Source organism: Arachis ipaensis, chromosome B07 (assembly GCF_000816755.2).
Source record: "Arachis ipaensis cultivar K30076 chromosome B07, Araip1.1, whole genome shotgun sequence".
NCBI classification, from domain to species: Eukaryota; Viridiplantae; Streptophyta; class Magnoliopsida; order Fabales; family Fabaceae; genus Arachis; species Arachis ipaensis.
In genome coordinates, this window is record NC_029791.2 from 111,836,195 (window position 1) to 111,849,584 (window position 13,390).

A 13,390-nucleotide genomic window follows, 5' to 3' on the forward strand; every position below is an offset into this window, starting at 1 on the left:
CCTTCAAGGGAGAGCTTCTGGCGCTTCAGCTCCTTTAGCTCACACCCCTGCTTCTCCTGTTCCTTCAGCAGTTTGCAGAGCATGCAGTTTTGATTCTGCTGTTCTTCCTTAAGTTGTTCCACAGCTTCTTGCAGCTTGGTAACAAATGCTTCTAGGCGGGTCCAGTAGTCAATTTCAGGAATTTCTGGGAGGAACTCCTGCGCCCTCCTTTTTATGGAGTTGTCTTGAACTTGTCCTTCCATTGACTTCTTGGTGATTGGGTGTTCGATTGGGATGAATTCATCTACTCTCATCCTTACCCCAGCATCTTTACATAGCAGAGAAATTAAGCTTGGGTAGGCCAGTTTGGCTTCAGTGGAGTTCTTGTTTGCAATTGTGTAAATCTCACAAGAAATCAGATGATAAATCTCCACTTCTTTTCCAAGCATAATACAATGAATTATCACTGCTCTTTTGACAATGACCTCAGAGCGGTTGCTAGTGTGCAATATAGAACACCCAATGAAGTCCAACCAGCCTCTTGCAACTGGTTTGAGATCTCCCCACTTGAGTTGGTTTGGGACACCTTTTGAATTGGTTATCCACTTAGTTCCAGGGAGGCATATGTCCTCTAGAACTTGATCCAACCTCTTATCTACTCTCACCATTCTCCTATTAAAGGATTCTGGGTCATCTTGTAATTGAGGCAATTTGAAGACCTCTCTTATTTTGTCCAGATGGAAGTAAATAAGCCTCCCTCTGACCATGGTTCGGTAGGTATGAAAGGCGCTTCCAGTTATTCTCTGCTTATCTGTTAGCCACAGATTTGAGTAGAATTCCTGAACCATGTTTCTTCCAACCTTTGTTTCAGGATTAGCTAGAATTTTCCATCCTCTATTTCGAATTTGCTCTTGGATCTCCGGATATTCATCTTCTTTCAGATTGAATTTAACTTCCGGGATCACTGACCTCAGACCCATTATTTTGTGGTAATGGTCTGCATGTTCTTTGGTTAGGAACCTCTCTTGATTCCAAAGACTCTTTGAAGTATTCTCTTTCTTGCCTCTTGATTTGGTTTATTTTCCCTTAGGTGCCATGATCTTGATGAGTCTTAGCTCAGTGATCACGAAAAAACACACCAAACGTAGAGGTTTGCTTGCCCTCAAGCAAAAGAAAGGAAAGGGGAGAGAGAGGAGAAGAGGCAAATTCGAATGGTGGAGAGGAGGGGATGGCCGAATGTATATTTATAGGAGGAGGGGAGTTAATTCGAAAAATTTGAAAGAGATATGACATAGAGATATGATTGATGGAAGAAAATAAAATCATGATATGAAAAAGATGAGATTTGTAATTGAAAAAGATATAAAGATGTTAAATCTGAAAATTTGGTTATGCATCTAAGATTTAAGAGATGATATGATGAGTTGAAAAAGATTTGGAAAGAAATTAAGAAGATAATTGAGTTTTTGAAGAAGATTTGGGAAGGATTTGAAAGAAAATTTAAAAGAGATTTAGAAAATGTTTGAATTTTTGAAAATTGAGGGTGAATGATGAAAGTTTGAAACATGTTTATGCAGAAAAGTATGAATCAAAACATGAAAATTTGAAAAAAAATTTGAAGTTGGAAACAAAATCTCCTCCCCCTGCCTTTCTGGCGTTAAACGCCCAGAATGGTATCCATTCTGGCGTTTAACGCCCAATTGTTGGCCATTATGGGCGTTTAACACCCAGCCAGGTACCCTGGCTGGCGTTAAACGCCAGAAACCTCTTTATCACTGGGCGTTTTGCTGAACGCCCAGGATGCTGCAATTCTGGCGTTAAACGCCCAAAATGCCCTTTACTGGCATTTTCTTGCCAGCAAGTTCCTTTTCTCTGCTTTTTGCACTAAATCCTTCTGTAACTTTGTGAATTCCTTCAATTTTGATGATTAACCTTTGAAGAAAAATGTATATCAAACTTCTACAAGTATTAATTAAAACAAATAACTTGCTAATGGCTGGGTTGCCTCCCAGCAAGCGCTTCTTTATTGTCTTTAGCTGGACCTTTACTGAGCTTCATTCAAGCCTCAGTTTTGAGCATTCTTGCTCAAAATTGCTTTCAAGATAATGTTTGATTTTCTGTCCATTAACAATGAATTTTTTGTCAGAATCAATATTTTGAAGCTCAACATAACCATATGGTGACACTCCTGTGATCACATATGGTCCCCTCCACCGGGATTTTAATTTCCTGGAACTGCCACCAGAATGTAAGTGTTTGAGTATGATGGTGGGAAAGGACCCATGAAGTCAATACCCCATACATCAAATAACTCAATCTCTAAGATTCCTTGTTGAGGCATGGCATAACCATGAGGCAAGTTACCAGCTCTTTGGCAACTGTCACAGTTACACACAAACTCTCGGGCATCTCTATAGAGAGTAGGCCAATAGAAGCCACATTGGAGGACTTTAGTGGTTGTTCGCTCACTTCCGAAATGTCCTCCATACTGTGATCCATGGCAATGCCACAGGATCTTTTGTGCCTCCTCTCTAGGGACGCATCTGCGGATCATTCCGTCTGCGTATCTCTTAAAGAGATATGGTTCATCCCATAAGTAGTACTTTGCATCAGAAATTAGTTTTTTCTTTTGCACCCTGCTGTACTCCTGGGGTATGAACCTCACAGCTTTATAATTTGCAATGTCTGCAAACCATGGTGCTTCCTGAATGGCAAAGAGTTGCTCATCCGGAAAGGTTTCAGAGATCTCAGTAGAAGGGAGGGACGCCCCAGCTACTGGTTCTATCCGGGACAGGTGATCAGCTACCTGGTTCTCTGTCCATTTTCTGTCTCTTATTTCTATATCAAACTCTTGCAGAAGCAACACCCATCTTATGAGCCTGGGTTTTGAATCCTGCTTTCTGAGTAGATATTTAAGAGCAGCATGGTCAGTGTACACAATCACTTTTGATCCTACTAAATAGGATCTAAATTTGTCAATGGCATAAACCACTGCAAGTAACTCCTTTTCTGTGGTTGTGTAATTCTTCTGTGCGTCATTTAAAACACGATTGGCATAGTAAATAACGTGCAGAAGCTTGTTATGCCTTTGTCCCAACACTGCACCAATGGCATGGTCACTAGCATCACACATTAATTCGAATGGTAATGTCCAGTCAGGTGCAGAGATGACTGGTGCTGTGACCAGCTTGGCTTTCAGGGCCTCAAACGCCTGCAGACACTCTGTGTCAAACACAAATGGCGTGTCATCAGCTAGCAGGTTGCTTAGAGGTTTTGCAATTTTTGAAAAATCCTTTATGAACCTCCTATAGAATCCTGCATGCCCCAGAAAGTTTCTGATTGCCTTAACATTGGCAGGTGGTGGTAATTTCTCAATTATCTCTACCTTGGCTTGATCCACCTCTATTCCCTTGCTTGAAATTTTGTGCCCAAGGACAATTCCTTCAGTCACCATAAAGTGGCATTTTTTCCAGTTTAAGACCAGGTTAGTCTTTCTTGTGGAAACCAGTTCATTCTTTTCATTATGAACCACTGTCATGCCTCCCTTCTTGGGGACAACTTGGACAGGGCTCACACAGGGGCTATCAGAAATAGGATAAATAATCCCAGCCTCTAGTAACTTAGTGACCTCTTTCTGCACCACTTCCTTCATGGCTGGATTTAGCCGCCTCTGTGGTTGAACCACTGGCTTGGCATCATTCTCCAATAGGATTTTGTGCATGCATCTTGCTGGGCTAATGCCCTTAAGGTCATTTATGGACCACCCAAGAGCTGTCTTGTGTGTCATTAGCACTTGAATTAGTGCTTTCTCTTCCTGTGGATTTAAAGCAGAGCTTATGATCACTGGAAAAGTGTCACCCTCTCCCAGAAATGCATATTTCAGAGATGGTGGTAGTGGTTTGAGCTCGGGTTTAGGAGGTTTCTCCTCATCCTGAGGGATTTTCAGAAGTTCTTTTATTTCCTCTGATTCTTCCAGATAAGGCTGAACATCTTTAAAGATGTCCTCTAGCTCTGATTCAAAACTTTTAGTCATATTGACCTCTTCCACCAGGGAGTCAATAATATCAGTGCTCATGCAGTCATTTGCTGTGTCTGGATGCTACATAGCTTTGACAGCATTTAACTTGAACTCATCCTCATTGACTCTCAGGGTCACTTCCCCTTTTTGTACATCAATAAGAGTTTGTCCAGTTGCTAGGAAAGGTCTTCCTAGAATGAGAGTTGCACTCTTGTGCTCCTCCATTTCCAGCACTACAAAGTCAGTGAGAAAGGCAAATGGCCCAACCTTGACAATCATGTCCTCAATGATGCCTGATGGATATTTAATGGAGCAATCAGCAAGTTAGAGACATATCCGGGTTGGTTTGACTTCTTCAGTCAACCCAAGTTTTCTGATAGTGGATGCAGGTATTAGGTTGATACTTGCTCCAAGGTCACATAGAGCTGTCTTGGTGCAAGCACCCTCTAGTGTGCATGGTATCGTAAAGCTTCCTGGATCTTGAAGCTTTTCTAGTAAGCTTTTTAGAATGACTGCACTGCATTCTTCAGTGAGAAACACCTTTTCAGTTTCTCTCTAATCCTTCTTATGACTTAAGATCTCTTTCATGAACTTAGCATAAGAGGGTATTTGCTCAAGTGCCTCTGCAAACGGGATCTTTATTTCAAGCGTCCTGAGATAGTCTGCAAAGCGGGCAAATTGTTTATCCTGTTCTGCTTGGCGGAGCTTCTGAGGATAAGGCATCTTGGCTTTATATTCTTCAACCTTAGTTGCTGCAGGTTTATTCCCTACAGAAGTGGTTGGAGAAGCCTTCTTAGAGGGGTTACTATTAGCACTTGCAGGTGTCTGATTCCTCATGGGCGTTTGAACGCCAGAGTTATTCCTCTTTGGGCTCTTGATGTCCTCAGATGGATCTTGGGTAGTGGTTTGGTCATCCTCTGTCATTTGTTCCTTTCTTGACTTTTTGCTATTTTGAGCTGAGTTATTCAATGTCTTCCCGCTCCTTAGTTGGACAGCTTGGCATTCTTCTGTTATCTGTTTAGATAGCTGCTGTCTTGTCTGATTCAATTGTGCTTCTATATTCTTGTTAGCATTTTTAGTGTCTTGGAGCATCTCTTTGAATTCTGCTAATTGTTTTGTCATAAGGAGTAATTGCTGATTAAGTTTCACAATCTGTTCTTGAGGATTGGGATCAGTAGTTACTGCCATAGCCTCTTCTTTTATGGAGGACTCACTGTTTGAGTACAGATGTTGATTTCTAGCAACTGTATCTATGAGCTCTTGAGCTTCTTCAATTATTTTTCTCATGTGTATAGATCCACCAGCTGAGTGGTCTAGGGACATCTGAGCTTTTTCTGTAAGCCCATAGTAGAAGATGTCTAACTGTACCCACTCTGAAAATATTTCAGAGGGGCATTTTCTTAGCATCCCTCTGTACCTCTCCCAGGCATTATAAAGGGATTCATGATCCTCTTGTTTAAAGCCTTATATGTCCAGTCTTAGCTGTGTCATCCTTTTTGGAGGGTAAAATTGATTCAAGAATTTGTCTGATAACTGTCTCCATATTTTTATGCTTGCTATGGGTTGGTTATTTAACCACCTCTTAGCTTGATCTTTTACAGCAAATGGAAACAGTAATAATCTATAGACATCCTGATCCACTTCTTTATCACGTACTGTGTCAGCAATTTGTAAGAACTGTGCCAAAAACTCAGTAGGTTCTTCTTGTGGAAGACCAGAATACTGGCAATTTTGCTGCACCATGATAATGAGCTGAGGATTTAGCTCAAAGCTGCTTGCTTTGATTGGAGGTATACAGATGCTACTCCCATATGCAGCTGTAATGGGGTTAGCATATGACCCCAGAGTCCTTCTGAACTGTTCACTTCCACTTATGTCCATGATGGAGAAAAGGAAATTGATATGAATTATATTTTTTTTGAAAGTAACCGAAAATAATAAGTAAAATAAATGGAAAATAGAATAAAATTTCGAAAACAAAAAGAAAATAAAATAAAATAAAATAAAATAAAAGAAAATTGAAAACTAAATTAATCAATTAATTAAAAAGATTTTGAAATTAGCAATTAAAAAGATATGATTGAAAATTATTTTGAAAAAGATATGATTTAGAAGCTATGATTGCAAACTAAAAAAAAAAGATATGATTGAGAATTATTTTGAAAAAGATATGATTGAGAAGATATGATTGCAAATTAAAAAAAGATATGATTGAAGAGATATGATTGAAGAAATTAAAAAGATTTGATTTTTGAAAAAGATTTGAAAAGATCAATTTTTGAAATTAGAATATTGACTTGACTAAAAAAAAGATATGATTTTGAAAATCTTTGACTAAATTAATGCAAAATTTTGAAATTTATGAGTAAAATAAGGAAAGGATATTTTTTATTTTTGAATTTTAATGCGAAAAGAGAAAAACAACAAAATGACAGTAAACTTAGAAATTTTAGATCAAAACACAGAGAACAAACAAGAAAATTTTGAATGTCAAGATGAACACCAAGAACACTTTGAAAATCAAAATGAACACCAAGAAAAAATTTTTGAAAAATTTTTAAGTAAATAAAAGCACAAAAACACCAAACTTAAAATTTTTAGAAAATCAAACACATTTTCGAAAAATTAAAGGAAAACACAAAGAAGACACCAAACTTAGAATTTTTAAAAATCAAGAAAGAACTAAGGACATGCAATTTCGAAAAATTAAAAGAAAATAAAAGCATGCAATTGACACCAAACTTAAAATATGAAACTAAACTCAAATAAAAGACTCTAAACCAACAAAAATAAAATATTCCTAATCTAAGCAACAAGATAAACCGTCAGTTGTCTAAACTCGAACAATCCCCGGCAACGGCGCCAAAAACTTGGTGCACAAAATTACAATCACACTTTTGCAACTCCGCACAATTAACCAGCAAGTGCACTGGGTCGTCCAAGTAATACCTTACGTGAGTAAGGGTCGATCCCACGGAGATTGTCGGCTTGAAGCAAGTTATGATTATCTTGTAACTCTTAGTCAGAATATCAATAATTCTCATATTTAATTGTAAAGAGTAAAAGAACATGAAATAAATACTTGTTTTGTAGTAATGAAGAACAGGTTGAGGCTTTGGAGATGCTTTGTCTTCTGAATCTCTGCTTTCCTACTATCTTCTTCTTCATGCACGCAAGGCTCCTTCCATGGCAAGCTTTATGTTGGGCATCACCATTGTCAATGGCTACTTCCCGTCCTCTCAGTGAAAATGTTCCAAATGCGCTGTCACCGCATGGCTAATCATCTGTCGGTTCTCGATCATGTCGGAATAGGATCCATTGATCCTTTTGCATCTGTCACACGCCCAACAATCGCGAGTTTGAAGCTCGTCACAGTCATCCCTTCCCAGATCCTGCTCAGAATACCACAGACAAGGTTTAGACGTTTCGGATCTCAGGAATGATAGCCAATAATTCGAGCTTATACCACGAAGGTTCCAATCTTAGATTAGAAACCCAAGAGATACACATTCAAACTTGATTGCATGTAGAACAGAGGTGGTTGTCAGGCACGCGTTCATAGGTGAGACTGATGATGATTGTCACGGATCATCACATTCATCAGGTTGAAGTGCAAATGAGTATCTTAGAATAGAAGCAAGCGTGATAGAATGGAAAACAGTAGTAATTGCATTAATTCATGAAGAACAGCAGAGCTCCTCATCCCCAACAATGGGGTTTAGAGACTCATGCCGTAGGAAATGTGTAAAGTATCATGAGGTACAAGATGAATCACTAAAAGTAGTTTTTATAGTAAACTGGTGACCTAGGGTTACAGAAAATGAGTAAGCTAGGATGTTTAGTGTAAAAATCCACTTTCGGGGCCCACTTGGTGTGTGCTTGGGCTGAGCATTGAAGCTTTCATGTGTAGAGACTTTTTTTGGAGTTAAACGCCAGCTTTTGTGCCAGTTTGGGCGTTTAACTCCAGTTTTTATGCCAGTTCCGGCATTAAACGCCAGAATTTCTTGAGCTGACTTGGAACGCCTGTTTGGGCCATCAAATCTCGGGCAAAGTATGAACTATTATATATTGTTAGAAAGCCTAGGATGTCTACTTTCTAACGCAATTGAGAGCGTGCCAATTGGGCTTTTGTAGCTCCAGAAAATCCACTTTGAGTGAAGGGAGGTCAGAATCCAACAGCATCTGCAGTCCTTTTTCAGCCTCTGAATCAGATTTTTGCTCAGGTCCCTCAATTTCAGCCAGAAAATACCTGAAATCACAGAAAAATACACAAACTCATAGTAAAGTCTAGAAAAGTGAATTTTAAATAAAAACTAATAAAAATATAATAAAACTAATTAAAATATACTAAAAACATACTAAAAACAATGCAAAAAAGCGTATAAATTATCCGCTCATCAGGATGCGAATTCTTTTCTTGGGCAAGAGCTTAAAGGACAAAACACACAACTAGCAAGATTGAGGAGGAAAAAAATTGTTGAAGGAGAAACTTATATCTGATGAAACAAGATTTATGGTTGTTGTTGCAGTGGATAGTGTTGGTTGGATGCTGGCACTTTTGTTATTGTATAAAAGGGCAATAAGAACAGGACAAAGGAGGCTACCATATTTGTGAACTAGTTGAAGAGCTATAGTTAGGAAATTTAGGTGGATTAGGAAATTTAATGTATTGAAGAGTAGTTGCTTTGTATGAAAAAATATTTGCAGTCATTACAGATGTATTTGGATTAATTAAAAGAATTTTAATTTATAAAAAATGATTCTACATAAGTTTTATCAAAATATTGTGATTTTTTTTAAAACCATATGAATAGAAATAACTCATAAACACCTGTAACTTTTACTGTTTAATTTCATTAACAAAATGCATAATCAGAAAGGTCTTAGCCATAAAATAGATTAAGTAGGTTTTAGTAACATAAGAAAAGAAGATCTTAGCCATAAACACATATTAGGCAACTAATCAAGTTACAAAAACACCATTACTCAAAGTCATACTCTAAATGGCACTACAGTTTATGCCAATACCATTACAAATCAAATTAACTAGAATATCAAAAAACACATTCACAAGGTAAATAAATCAGTTTAGATTCTTCCAAGTCCTTTGTGGTATTTTTCCCATAAATTTTAGCACTCTCTTTGATGGGCTTTGGTAAGTAAGGTTAGAGCTTTGGCCTTGAGGTTGAGTGGAGGTGGCCTTGGTCCTCTTGCTTATGGTGTAAAATTATTAGGTGGATGCCATATTTGGTGACTTCTTCTTTAGCTTATTTCTTGACTCATTTGGTTGCTTAGATGTGCCTTACTTGTCCACTAAAACCTTGTTCTTTGTCTTGGTTAATCCAGCATTCTTGGTTGATCCAGTGATTGAAACCTTGTCCACCCTTATCCCAATTCTAGCCATTTCCAAGGAATCATTGTCAGTTCTAGGCATCTTCAACCCTTTTTCTGTACCTTCTTTAGGAGATTTATACCACATTACTGTTATGTCTTGCTTCAAGTAATTCTGGTTAGTTATTATATGAACAGCCTCGATCAAACTCCACCTATATTTATCGCAATAGTCAACAATCATCGTCTCTCCATCCAGATAATGAAGGGATTCTCCATCAAATCCAAAACCTCCCACAGTATTATATCTTTACACTAAAATAACTCATTCCAAAAATTAATTGTAAAATGTACTAGAACACAGCAAAGACAGACATTAAATATTGAAAGAAAAATCAACAATAAATTACATACAAAACACAGACCAACTCACACAGTATTAGGACAAGAAAAAAAAACATGCATGCACTGCAAAGTTCGAGAACCATAGACACTAACAAGACACCAACACACATCAAACAAAAACATACAGAACTTCAACACCAACCAACTGGACGAAGCAAGTGACGAAGAGTACGTACCTTCCAATGTTGCTATTCTTGACCTTGATTCCACCTCGACCTCGTAATCTCTCGACCAACAAGCTCTATACTACAAGATTTTCTTTTGATTGATGACTGATAATGAATGATCGTTAGGGATGGGTTTCGTATGAGAGAGGAAAGAAGAAGCATTTTGTAAAATCCCGAATTTTTAGAAATTAAATTATGAGATTTTGAGTTTTAAATCAATAAGCACTCATAATTTTCATAGTAATTGGATATTTTATTATTTATAATGTAAGGCTTTAATAATTGAAAAATAATGAAAATTTTATATGATTTAATTTGAATATTTAGATTTTGAATTTTATTTTATGAATAAAGAAAAATTTTTTTGATCACCTATAAATTCAAAATTAGAGTATTATTTGAAAATAAATTATAAGTTAGCGAATAATAGTATTTTCTTTAAGGGTAAAGTATTAAATTGGTCCTTACGTTTGGGCGTAATTCTGTTTTGGTCCTTAAGGTTTAAAGTGTCCTATTTTAATTCAAAAACGTTTCATTTAGCTTCAATTTAGTCCAACCGTAGGTCAAAGATAAATAATTAACAAAATGTCCTACATGACAGCAGTATAAGAACAAGGTCGATAATCTAGAGATTAAGTACAAGCTCCAGAGGCACAAAATCAACCGTGGATGCATTAATACATTTATTTATCATTTTTCTTATAATTAAAATAAAATATTTTCTATAAAACTAAAAAAAAAGTTAAATACATGTATTGATCAATGTTCTGAAAACCGGACCGGACCGGCCGGTCCGACCGATTCAACCGCGAAACGAAGACATAAACGGTTTGGTTTGATATCTAAAACCGGAAATTATAAAACCGAAAATTATAAAACTGGATATAAACCGTTGAACCGGCCGAGAATCGGATGGTCGAACCTGAACCGGAACCGGCTGGTTTGAATAAAACGACGTAGTTACGCGCTTAAGGGGAGAAACAAAACGCGCTTCCTCCTTCCTCATTCCTTTGAGCAGAACACGCCCAGCCTCAACCAGGGAAAAACCCTAGCCGCCACCACCGCTACAGGGAGGAGCCGTGTTTGCCGCCGTCTGTCGCAGTCAGAGGATTGTCTCCTCGAGTCTTCGTGCGTCACAGTCAGGGGAGTTCTTGAAGTCTTCGATCTGTTCGCAGTCACCAGTCGCACGTGTACCGCTTCTTCCTTGAGCTCGACGGCCGTCGTGTTGTCGCTGTTGTTTGTCGCCATTTATCGCAGTCAGGGGTTTGTCTCTAAGGAGTGGCTGTTCGAGGAATTTCTCTTCGTACTGTTGGCATTATCCAAGTCAAACCCCCTGTTCGCTGTCTTCTTCCTCGCTTGGCGACCATCCTCCATTGGATTCATCCTGCTCGCCATCGTCCTGTCGCCGTCGCCCTCTCGAAGGTCAGTTGGTGTGCACTTGTTCTTCGTTTTATTCTATGACTCTGTTCTGAAATCAACAAATCATTGAATGATTATAGGGTTTTGTATTTTTGTTGAAATCATTGATTTTCTCTGGCTTTGGCTTGCTGCTGTGGCTTCTGGCTTCTGGTGTGCTGTTCTGTGTTTTGTGGCTGTGCTGCTGCTGCTGCGTTGTGTTTTTGTTGAAAACTTGAAATCATAAATGATTAATAGCGAAATTTCCAATAAACAATAAAAACCATAAACGATTTTCTATTCTGTTTTAATATAATTACAATATTCTCTATATCATCATCAACTATGATTTTGATCTGTGGCTTTATCACGTATAAATTGCAATGAAATTTAAACATAAATGTGTTGATATGTTAGTGTATATTCCTTGCCATGGAAAACGGATGGAGCTTTTTGCATCAAACAATGGATAAGTGGCCTTCTTCCAACCTTGGGTATTCTGGTGAGTGAGCTTAAATTGTTTAAAGCTGTTATTCTATTTTATTTTATTGAAATAAATCAAATATATAATTGATTCATAATACAGATTATTCACTAATTAATTTATATGGTTCTTGCATCTGCTAGGCTAATGAATTGGATGCTGACCACCTTGTTGATTTCATACACAGACTGTAAATAAACGACAGATAGAAAACTTCATAGTTGGATATATACAATAATTAATGTAAGCTTGAATTATCTCTTCATAAAAATTGTTTTTCCACTTGAAATTGCTTAATTTTGAAGTACATCTTGTGTTGGTGTGTTTAAGAACTTTGCTAACTGTATACCACCAACTACTCTGGTTTAAGACGATAGAGGAGCTATATTGAATTATTCTTTTAAATGTATATCATATGTAACATTAGCCCTGTTTTTCTGCATTGTAATTCTTGATTTATTAATTGAAATTATGTCAATTAAAGAGAAGTGGCTTAGTGCATGGTGCATAAAACCTGTTGCTGGAGCACTTGTTAGCCCTGTTTTTATACATTGTAATTCTTATTGTTATTTGTTTATTTTATTTTACTTGAAACGGTTTTTTTCGGTTGAACCACGGTTAGACCGGTTGAACCAAAAAACCAGTAAACCAATAATTAGAACGGTTCGATGACCGGTCTGATTTTCAAAACCTTGGTATTGATGCATCCACGGTTGATTTTGTACCTCTGGAGCTTTCACCTATTCTCCAAATTATCGACCTTGTTCTTATACTGCTGTCATGTAGGACATTTCGTTAATTATTTATCTTTGACCTCAGGTGGGGCTAAATTGAAGCTAAATGAAACTTTTTTGGATTGAAATAGGACACTTTAAACCTTAAGGACTAAAACAGGATTACGCCCAAACGTAGGGGACTAATTTAGTACTTTACCCTTTCTTTAAAGATAATTTTATTGGGTTAAATTTGGTTTTTAATTACTACATTATCCCTAATTTTATTAAAAATACATACCCCAACCCTAATTCCCAATTTGAGCCACACAACCCTAATTTCAACCTAAGTGACACACTCCCTCACCTTTTCACCCAAAACACCCGTCGTCACCCCCTACTGACGGAAGAAAGAAAGAAAGAAAAGGGAGGGAGAGCTTGAGAGAGTGAGGAAGAAGAAGAGAAAAGGAAGGAGAGGAAGAAGACGGTGCTGACAGAGCTGGGAGCTGCCGTCATCGTCGCTGCTACAATGCAAGACAGAGAGAGAGAAACGAACACGAGAGAGAGCAAGAGGAGGAGTTGTCCTGCACCGCCACTGCGCCTTGTCGCCGAGCCACCTTCATGTTGCCGTCAAGCCTGAGTCGAAGAGAGAAAGGGAGGCGTATAGACAAAGTCGCACTGAGAAGAAACACAAAGGAGGAGCCGTTGTTTCGCGCCGCCGTGCCTCCACCACCACCGATTTGTCACCACTGCTACTGGGTTGTCGTTGCCACCGCTGCCATTGATGGAGGTCATCGGCGTCACCGAGAAGGGGAGAGCAAGAGGAGCAAGTGAGAGTGACGCCGAAGAGAGGAAGAATAAAACGGTGAAGGAGGAGAAGGGGTTTTCGCCGTTGTTG

The 13,390-nt window shown here is 38.1% G+C and overlaps 1 long non-coding RNA gene across 1 annotated transcript; it reads left to right on the forward strand.

The window, feature by feature from the left end:
- Positions 10,890–12,317, forward strand: LOC107608173. The gene is made up of 3 exons (XR_001612746.2): positions 10,890–11,322; positions 11,713–11,797; positions 11,923–12,317. It is a non-coding gene; the product is annotated as an uncharacterized LOC107608173 (long non-coding RNA).